Genomic DNA, 11,725 nt, shown 5'->3' on the forward strand with positions numbered 1-11,725 from the left:
CACAAACAAAGTCACCCTTCCCAGAATGCTCACCCCCAGCTTGCTGATGATGCTCCTTCAAACGTGCATCCAGCTCAGGCTGTGTCACAGCTAAGATGCGGGCCATTAGTGGTGTCATGCTCCTGCGCGCCAACCTGCCAGTCCAAGGGAGCAGCCCCAGCGTCATCTCTGCCACGTTTTTGCTCAGCCAGCAGATGTCATCCCACCTCTTGTGACAGTGTGTGGCCATCAGTTGGAGACACCCAGAGCCCACACCTTGCTTGCAATGGTCCACCACATGGCCTTACGCTGGTGGACTTTGAGCTGCAGGCATGGGAGACAAGAGGGTGAAAAATCATTTACAACATTTATGTACCACTATCTCTCAGTACAGGAGCATGATACTAACTGAGCACAACTTCACAGATATGTCTAGCAGAGACAATACAGCATCTCACATTGTACATTAGCATGGGAGAATCATACTAAAATAAATGCAGGTATGAGGGTGGACAGTGGACACAGTACCTGCCCATCTCATACACATGCAGGTTGCCAGCACAGAAAGCTATGTGTAGGCTGCCCACATCTACTATCCTGTTTGATGGTGAGGAAGACACACATTACATTTCAAAATATGTTTATGGGCAGACTCACTGTGTCCAACACTGCGCAGCCATCAATGTCCTTGCCTTGTGAATGGCTCACTGTGTAATGGAGGTCACTTTGAGGGACATGATCTTACAATACCACACCCTTCTCACAAGGCCTGTCATGTGCAATCTACAGGGCTGAGATGGCTCTTTGATGAATAGTCTAGCAAACAACACACATGTTTCACTCTGTACATTGGGCAGTAACTGTGCAGACCAGGTGGGTTCACACTGAGGTCCAACGTGGGGAATCAGAAATGTCACATGAAGGGACAAATTGAGAGCGTAAACAGTGTCTACACACGTGAGTCAGAACACATGCTGGTGGAAATGGAAGGGGCTGTGCACAAAAGTACGGTAATCTGCTGTGTCATAGGTGAATTACCACCAAGAGTGTCACCCTCAGGTATTAAAGTCCTGAGCAAAGTGCTGACGTATACATGATGCAAATTTTGAGTCAGACACAATTCCATCAGTACCCTCTGGACGTAAACCCCTGCTAAGGCCGCAGATGAGCCTGCGTAGAACATCAGAGACCCACACATCCATTCACACAGGCAATTTCTGTCCTGACTCCTGTATTATCAACTTGCTGCATCACTGTATGGCTGACAAGACAATACATGTCCCTCCAATTTTGCTGTGCAGGCAGGGAAACGTGTGATATAGGCTACACACCACTTTCCCCTGGAGACATCATGCATGACACAATCCCAGGCACATACTGCAGCAGATCAACGTCATGTGTGCACTCCCTGCACTCTCACTTCCACTCTGAAACACTTACCACGACATTTGGAGCACCTTATAACCCCCAATACTGTGTGACCACCTCGTCCACCAGGACCTCCGGCTCCTCTGTGGTGAAGGGACGGGCCCGGATCTTCTCAGTCCTCGCCTCACTGGGTACAGGAGACAGGAGCAGCAGCAGTTGGTGGTGAGGGGTGTCAGGCAGCAGGCTCTGGAGACCGGAGCAGCAGCAGTTGGTGGTGAGGGGTGTCAGGCAGCAGGCTCTGGAGACAGGTGCAGCAGCAGTTGGTGATGAGGGGTGTCAGGCAGGAGGCTCTGGAGACAGGAGCAGCAGCAGTTGGTGGTGAGGGGTGTCAGGCAGCAGGCTCTGCAGACAGTAGCAGCAGCAGTTGGTGGTGAGGGTTGTCAGGAAGCTGTGGAAATGCGAGGCTCTCTCCCACACATATATAGCCCCCTGGGGTAGTTTCAGTGGTTCTAAGCTGTTGCATTTGGTGTTCCAGGTCAGCCTTTTTCAAATGCACCCAATGACCGGCTCCGCGGTGGCAGAGCACGCCTACCGGGATTTTCAAAATTGCATTAGTCTACCACGATTGCAGTTGCCATTGGCTGTAAGGGCTTGGGCATTGGCTGTGACACACCGCAGGGGCCAGGCGGTCACAACCGTAGTCATGCATCATTCAATTGCATCCAATGACTGGCCCCACGGTGGCATAGCACGCCTACAGCGATTTTCTAAATTGCATTAGTCTACCATGAATGTGGTTCCCATTGGCTGTGAGGGCTTGGGCATTGGCTGTGACACACCGCAGGGGCCAGGCGCTAGCTACCACGATATGGCTGCCATACATATGAGCCAATGACCGTGATTTGGGTGGCGGAGCATGCCAACCGCCATTTGGAAATACACATATCACTACCGCGAGTGTGGCTTTGGCATTGGCAGTGACACACCGCTGGGGCCAGGCAGTAGCTACCGCGATATGGCTGCCATATCTTTGAGCCAGTGACCGCGATTTGGGTGACGGAGCATGCCAACCACCATTTGGCAATACACACATCACTTTCACTACCGCGAGTGTGGCTTTGACAGTGGCAGTGACACACCGCTGGGGCCAGACGGTAGCTACCGCAATATGACAGCCATCCATTTGAGTCAGTGACCATGATTTGGGTGGCAGAGCATGCCAACCACCATTTGGCAATACACATATCCCTATCACTACCGCAAGTGTGGCTTTGGCATTGGCAGTGACACACCGCTGGGGCCAGGCGGTAGCTACTGCGATATGGCTGCCAAACATTGCTAAGAATGACCGTGATTTGGGTGACGGAGCACTTTGACAGCACCTGTGGACACATCATGCTGTGTCAATGGCCAATGGGCAGTTCTCAACAGTGCACAGTGGCCACATGATTAATGGCACAGGATTGTGTACACAATGCCAATGTAACATTTACCCCACTGCTGACTACACATGCCATGTTTGTGTATATGAATTTAAATATTGGCATGTACTCCCTCACATGTCACTTGTGATATTGCTGGGCATGTACACAGAACAGTGTTGTGATGGACTCTACAATGGGTACACATGTTGATGTGTGAAAGGGCAGAGCAACTCACAGTGATGAATGTCTAACTACACAATGTGCATATTTGACTGTCTACTTTTCATGGTTCATGCACAGACAGGGCTAATTATGTTGTTGATGTGTGCCCGGTTCGACTTACGCAAGAAGGTGTGGCAGGTACAGCAGCTAGGTATGAGACAGTAGTGTTGCTGTTTGACACATATTCTGTTGGAACTACTCCCAGGGCTGCTCATGCAAAATGTGGCCATATCCCTTTGGGCATTCACATAGTCTGATATTGTTTGGGAGGTGCTGTGTGAAATTTGGACAGGTGTACGGATGGTGTAGCTGAAGGTGTCCCTACATGTAAGTTGTGCTGTAAGCTAAACTGTGATGCTAGTCATTGTTGGCGTTGTGTCAGTCAAAACGTAAGATGTCGGACACATCTCCTGGTGGATTGCATTGATATGTGTCTGCTCTCATCTCCTTCTCACCTAAGAGGAGACCAAGTGTGAATCGTCCCTTCACAGTGCTGGCAGACATGGAGGATGAGGAGGTCATACGGAAATTCCTTCTGGATCGAGCCACCCTCCAAGACCTTTGTGCTATGTTGGAACCCCATCTGCAGCCTTGCAGGACATATCCGAGTGCTTTCACACCAACGTCTATGGTGATGGCAGCCCTGCATTTTTTTGCTTCTGGTTTATTCCAGTACACGGTGTCCAGGGAAGGTGGGATGTCGCAACCTATGTTCAGCATGGTGCTACGTGATGTCCTGTCCGCTATGATGATCTACAAGGACAGATATATCCATTTCCCCAGGAGGCATGAATTGGCAGCTGTGAAGGGAGATTTTTATACACTTGGGAACATCCCCAATGTTGGGGGGGCCATTGACTACACATATGTTGGTCTGATTCCACCAGAGGCACGTAAGCACATCTACAGTAACTGGAAGCATTTCCATTCCATCAATGTGCAAGTGGTGTGCCAAGCGTATATGATCATCTCACATGTCTGTGTCAAATTCCCTAGCTCAGCACATGACTCATACATCATGCGTAACAGCATTGTGCCCCGACTGATGGATAATCTGCTTCCGGAACATGCATGGATTGTGGGTGAGTACGAAGAGTCAGGTTGTGTGCTCTGTATGTGACATGCTGTCCTCTGCCACAGTTACATTACAAAGTTGCTCTGTGTATCTCACACCTAGGTGATTCAGCATATTCCAACCGTCCTTGGTAGCTGAGCCCACTGCGTAATCCCAGGACCCCAGCTGAAGTCTGCTACAATGATGCCCATGGGAGGACACGTCGTGTGGTGGAGCGTACTTTCGGTCTCCATAAGTCACGTTTTCGCTGCCTGGACAATACTGGAGGTGCACTGATGTACTCGCCCAAAAAGGTGTGTAAGATTGTAGTTGCATGCTGCATGCTCCACAACCTGGCCTTGCGCAAGTTGATCCCCCTGCTCCTGGATGCTGATGAGCAACCAAGGCCCCCGAATGCAAACCAACCCATGTCCAGTGACGAGGATAGTGGAGAGGAGGAAGGTGTGGACCTGCGTCAACAGTTCATCAACCGCTACTTCACTGGAAGGTGAGTGACAATGTACAACGGAGCCATTGTCTGCTGATGTCATTGTTGTTGGAAAGGTGTATGTGAGCTTTATGACTGCAGCCTGTTGTTGACTGGCTGCCAATGTTTCTGGGACAGGGTAGTTTGGCACAGATACAGGATGTTTATGTCGGTACTGTTTCTCATTGTAATGTGTGCAGATTGGAGTACATTGATGACAAGTGTTGTGTGATGGCTGTGATGTCACCACCTGACTAGTGAATATTGTTCTGTTGTATTTTCCTAGGTCACTCCAACCTCTCCTTGCTTACAAACAATCCGTACTCCAGGTACACTGTAATCATGGTGAAGACTGCACATGCTGGAATAAACACGGAGCAGACACAACAACCTGTGTGTGTAGGGACTGTTTATCTACAATGGGTACATGTGACAGGGGAGTGAATAATTTTAAAAAAAGGGGAATAGTGAAGCTGTGAGTTGTCAGTGATGGTGGATGAGACAATGGAGTAGTCACCACATGTATGTGGTGATCCAGTCCAACAGACGGATGCCATTAACAAGGCAGTGTGGGGAAGGACAGTCAACAAAGTCATTGCAATAGTGAAGAGGGTTGCCAACATGGCTAGTTCCTTGACTGGCATTTGGCAGGTGCTTTGCCACGGGTTCCCCCCTTGGATTTCTTTGGCCGGCCCTTGGTCGTTTGGTAGGGGGGCCTCTGCTGCAGGGCCAGTGGGGTCCGAGGAGTCCCCCCTCTCCGTGCCTGCAGGTGGAGGTGTTGGTTGTGCGGCAGGCTTGTCCCTCAGAACCACCACTAGCTGGCCCAGGAGGTACACAATTTGGCCCATGTGGGTGTCTATGGACCTCAGCAGCAGGCGGAGCTCACATGAATCTTCTTCAGCCTGGCCCTTTTATCCCTGGGCCCGTTCATAGGCCTCAAGGACTCTGGTGATGTTGTCCAGGGCTTCGGTCCCAGTGTCCTATTGGCTTCGACTGACCCTTGCCCTCCCACCTGCACTGCTGCCATGGACCTATTCCCTCACCACTGTAGGCACGTGCCTACTCTCCCGGCCCTCCTCAGTTGGTGGGGTGAGGTGGTCATCCTCTGGGGAAGGGAGAGTGTTGCAGGCAGCACTGGTGGTGGTGGTGGAGCCCGCACAGGTCATTACCCAGGGGTCAGGATAGATATTGTTGTTGCTGCAGAGGTGGTAGGGGGGACAGTGGGGTCCTGGGACCAGTTGTGCCCTGGCACACCAGATGGGCCGGCTTTGAGCTCCACTTCCTCCAAATCCAGGGAGTCCTCATCTGAGAGTCCATGTTCTGGGGGTGGAGACTGGCTCTGCAGGTTGATGCTGTTGTCCTCTGCAGTCAGTTCTTGGTCACCTGTGGGACAGAGGGGACATGGTCATTGACGTACACCACTCAAGTTTTGTGTTCGATGTATCTTATATTACTGGTTAGTCAACACACAGTTGACTATTTCAGACATTGTATGTCTGCACAGTAATGTTCCTCATGACATGATTCTGAGGTACATACATTAAATTTACATGGTGTGACATGTCAAAGAATACCATGCCTCACATGTCGATTCTGTGATTACGAGGACATGTTGTCATCTGACAACATTCGGCAATACAACTTGATGTGATGCATCTTTGCTGATTACTCTGCCTGTCAGGCGTTACATATGTGCATGTACTAGGCATTGTCATCTCATGCATACCTTTGTCATGTCCTGGGCTTAGATTTTTCGGTTTGACAGACCATGCTTTGTTTGTTTTTATATGGTACTTCAAGCTCTGCCCCCCATGTAACTTCCAGATAGCTTTCAGTGCTGTGCATATTTGTGTGCTGATTTGCTTTAAGATGGGATTTGGTGAGTCACACTTCTGTTTCTGTGACAGATACATACATTTAGCTGTCTGCACACTGTAAGTGGCAGTTGTATCTCTGTCAATTTTGTTGGGATGTGAGGGCTGTTGTTGTCATTTGGCTCCATGCTTTTTGAGAGGAATGGCGGGGTGCATGCACTGTCTACTTATCCGTTCTGTTTTCACATTTGGGTGGAATTTGTGATACATCTCTCTGGGTGTGTGGTGGAGTGATCCATCCTGCTCAGGGGTGGGACAAGAGAGCATAAGACCTACCTGTTAGGAGAAGGTGAACAATACAATGGCTTCCACATGCTTCTGGGTGGGAGGGAGTGTTCCATCTTGCTGAGCTGAGGCACAAGGGGGCATGGAGGGAGTAGTAGTGCAGGCCTCCCACCCTCAAACAGCACACACTGAGAAGATGGCTGCCTACCTGTTAGATGAAGGTGAACAATGCAATGGCTGCCACATGCTTCTAGGTGGGAGGGAGTGTTCCATCTTGCTGAGCTGAGGCACAAGGGGGCATGGAGGGAGTAGTAGTGCAGGCCTCCCACCCTCAAACAGCACACACTGAGAAGATGGCTGCCTACCTGTTAGGTGAAGGTGAACAATACGATGGCTGCCACATGATTCTGGGTGGGAGAGAGTGCTCCATCCTGCTCTGGGGTGGGACAAGGGGGACTGTTGGGAGTTGTTGTGCTGGCCTCACACACACACACCCCTCACTGTTAAGATGGCTACCTACCTGTTAGGTGAAGGAGAACAATGCAAAGGCTGCCACATGCTTCTGGGTGGGAGGGAGTGCTCAATCCTGCTCAGGGGTGGGACAAGGGGGAGTGTTGGGAGTTGTTGTGCTGGCCTCACACACACACACACACACACACACGCACAGACACACACCCCTCACTGTTAAGATGGCTACCTACATTTTGGGTGAAGGAGAACAACGCAATGGCTGCCACATGCTTCTGGGTAGGAGGGAGTGCTCAATCCTGCTCAGGGGTGGGACAAGGGGGACTGTTAGGAGTTGTTGTGCTGGTCTCACACACACACACCCCTCACTGTTAAGATGGCTACCTACCTGTTAGGTGAAGGAGAACAACGCAATGGCTGCCACATGCTTCTGGGTGGGAGGGAGTGCTCCATCCTGCTCAGGGGTGGGACAAGGGGGACTGGTGGGAGCTGTAGTGCTGTCTGCCTGTACACATGCAACCCTGGGAATGTTGCAGGCTACCTTCGGGATGCTTTAGATGGAGTGGATGTTCCATCTGTGGGGCCTGTGTTGGGTATTGTGGTGCATATGAATGTACTTGGCTCTAGTAGGTGTTGCTTTGTAGTTGTGCAAGACAGTACATGGCAGTGTAATGGTTAAATGTGTTTGTCCTTACCAGCCTGCACTCCCCCCACTATTCCTGTGAGACTCTCTGGATGCAGTATGGCAAGCTCCTTCTCCTCCCATTCAGTGAATGGTTTGGTGGAATGGGAGGGTCATCACCAGTCCTCTGAGCCAGCTCACCGTTCTTGTTCTTCTTCTGTTTCACAACCCTCATCAGGTCATGCCACCGCTTCATGATTTAATTTTTGGAGCTCAGGGTAGTCCCTACTGCATTGACCTTGTCGACTATACTTCTATACTTGCCTACATTTTTGCTCTTGTGGCTAATGGTGTCTGTTGGACCCGGCTACCAAACACTTGTTGTTCTACTCTGATTATCTCATCTGCGATGACTGACAACTCACTCTCTGTGAATGTTGGCATTTTCTGTGGTGCTAATGTTTTGAGGTGCAGTTGTGAGGGTGGTGGGGATGGTGTAGGTGGTGTGTGTGTGTTGTTGTGCTGGTGTGATGTGTGCAGGTTTGCCTCTCCTTTGTGCTCTTGTGTTGGGCCCTTCAGTTGTGGAGTATTGCAAAGGATTCTGGTCAGGGAAGGGGCTGGATTTATGCTCAGCTATGTGGGTATGTCAAAATGGAGTATTGCTGTCAGGTGTGTTGTGTGGGTGGCATTTGTATTTTTGAAGTTGCCATGGGGGTGTGTCATTGGGACATGTTGGGTATTTTTGGAGGCAGGGCTAGTTTGCTGTGTGAACTTGGTGGGCTTGTTGTGAGTTCTTTTTTGTCGATCGCCATAGTTTTCTTGGAGTGTCCGCAGCGATGGCGATGGGATCTCCCATTCATCACTGTTTGCGACCGCGGAGGTCGGAAACAGCGGAACGTCCCGCTGTTACATCGGGGGAACCCTCATTTTCCGTGCGGTCTCTCCGCTGGCCTGGTGGCGGTTTGGTGTGTTTCTGCTGCGAAACCAACCAGCGCGGACGGATTTCTACCTGCTCCGCCTGCTACAGACGGTCTTTGGTGGCCTCGTTCCGCCTTGCTCAGATTTGTTTGACGTTTGATCCTAATCGAACCGCCGGTTTTGCCATAGTACCGGCGGACGGTTGATTTCTGCTACCATGGTGGTCATGGTGATTTTCCGACCGCCATCCTAATAGACCCCATAGTTGTTAAAAATATAGTTTTTTAGTTAGTGTTATGTATTTTAGTATGTATTTTAAATGTATGTATTCTATTTTTTTGTCTAAGTATTGCTTTTGTTTTTTGATATATGTGTTAAAAATGTAGTGGTTATTAATTTTATTTTAATAAAATTTTGAATTTTAGTTCTGCAGTGGGTTGTGAATGTATAGGGGAATAGGGTGGGAAGTAATTTAATTTTAATTTTTATATAATATTTATTTAATTTTATTTTATAGTGTTAATTGTGGGAATTAATGTATGAATAATTATTTAAAATTTGCTAGTTATGTGTTATTAATTAATTAACTATTAATTAATTATGTTAATTGTGTCATGTATTTATAAATGGGTGGGGGGTTCATAGGGGAGTAGGGTGGGAGGTAATTTATTCATAATTAATGCTAATTAATTAATTAAAATTTTAATATGGCAATTGTGTAATTAATTTGATGTGTGAGTTGTGTGGTGTATAGTGGTAAATGGTGGGAAGTATTTTTTTTTAATTACTTAATGATTTGTGGTTAATTTGTATTAATTTAAATAATGTAAAATTGGTTATGGAAATTGTGTAATTATTTTTAGGTGTGTGTTGTGGTGTTTATTGGGTTAGAGGGTGGCAAGTAATTTAGTTTAAATTAATTAATAATTACTTGACCATTAATATTCATTCATTACTTGTAAATATGTTTGGTAATTGTTTATTTTTTTTGCATGTGGATTTTGGTTCTATAGTGGTAACGTTTGATAAGATCATTTTTTTTTACATTATTTTAATGTTTTTTTTAATTAATAATGTTTTTTAATTGAAAATTAATTGTGTTAATTATGGAGGTACACTTTTCTTTTTAAATATAGATGTGTGTGGTAAATTGTGTGGTGTTATACGGGAGGAAAAATATGACATTTATTTAATAATTAATGTTTTTGATTATAAATCATTCCTATTACAAAATATCTATTAATTTGTAAATTATTTTCAAATTTTTAAAAATTGATCTTTGTGTGCAATGTTTAGATTTTTAAAACATTATATTATGTTTCTTTCTTTTGTATTTTTGTACATATTTTGTGTTTTGTGTTTTTTATTATCTTTTGTATTGTAGTTGATATTTTGTTTGTTTTTAAATTTGAATTGTCTTCAATGGTAATAGTAAATGTTACCACTTTCTCTACTGATGCACTCGCTGGAGTGGGAATAGTAATTATATCCCCTCCGCTATCCAACACTTTCCCTACTGTTGCACTAGCTGGAGTGGGAATAGTAATTTTTACTCCTCCGCTATCCAACACATTCCCCACTGTTGCACTCATTGGAGTGGAAATAGTAATTGTTACCCCTTTGCTATCCAACACTTTCCCTACTGTTGCACTCGCTGGAGTGGGAATAGTAAATTATTCCCCTCCACTATCCAACACTTTCCCTACTATTGCATTCACTGGAGTGGGAATACTAAATGTTACCTCTCTGCTATCTAATACTTTCCCTACTGTTGCACTTGCTGGAGTTGGAATAGCAATTTTTACCCCTCTGCTCTCCGACACTTTCTCTACTGTTGCACTCAATGTAGTGCAAAATGTAGGTTTAAAAAATATTAAGGTGCCGATTCCGATCCTGGAAAAATTTCCCCCGTCCGAATTGAATCTGGACTTTTTTCCGTCTGAATCGTACAAGTAGCGTACAAACTGCCAAGTACGATTCGCATGGGAAAAACTCTATACGAATCACATCGGGAAAATTCCCCCACACGTCCTCGCGTCGGAAATTGTGTCCGACACATCCCAGGACGATTGTACGTACGAATCGGAAAACTGAAGTCCGAGCGCGCAAGTACGATCCATCCCGTCCGGCCGATTGTACAACCGTATGGAAAAAACACCGCACGGAGCGAACTACAATAGCAACCATGGAGACATGTGCCTGCATACGCGCCGTCCCCCCCAGCCCCCCCGCGGATGTACGCGCCGTCCCCCCCAGCCCCCCGCGGATGTACGGGCCATCCCCCCAGCCCACCCCGTATGTACGGTGCGTACCCCCACCCCCGTATGTATGGTGCATACCCCCACCCCCGTATGTACGGTGCCTTCCCCCCTCCCCCGTATGTACAGTGCATACCCCCACCCCCGTATGTACAGTGCGTACCCCCACCCCCGTATGTACGGTGCGTACCCCCACCCACGTATGTACGGTGCATACCCCCACCCCCATATGTACGGTGCGTACCCCCACCCCCGTATGTACAGTGCATATCCCCACCCCCGTATGTACGGTGCGTACCCCCACCCCCGTATGTACGGTGCATACCCCCACCCCCGTATGTATGGTGCGTACCCCCACCCCCGTATGTACGGTGCATACCCCCACCCCTGTATGTACGGTGCGTACCCCCACCCCGTATGTACGGTGCATACCCCCACCCCCGTATGTACGGTGCATACCCCCACCACCGTATGTACGGTCAGTACCCCCACCCCCGTATGTACGGTGCATACCCCCACCCCGTATGTACGGTACGTACCCCCACCCCCGTATGTATGGTGCGTACCCCCACCCCTGTATGTACGGTGCATACCCCCACCCCCGTATGTACGGTGCATACCCCCACCCCCGTATGTACGTTGCATACCCCAGCGCTACGCGCTGGGGGTATGCACCGTACATACGGGGGTGGGGGTACGCACCGTACATACGGGGGTGGGGGTACGCACCGTACATACGGGGGTGGGGGTACGCACCGTACATACGGGGGTGGGGGTACGCACTGTACATACAGGGTGGGCTGGGAGACGGCGCGTACATACGGGA

This window comes from Triturus cristatus, chromosome 5_2 (genome assembly GCF_964204655.1).
Source record: "Triturus cristatus chromosome 5_2, aTriCri1.1, whole genome shotgun sequence".
Taxonomy (NCBI): Eukaryota; Metazoa; Chordata; class Amphibia; order Caudata; family Salamandridae; genus Triturus; species Triturus cristatus.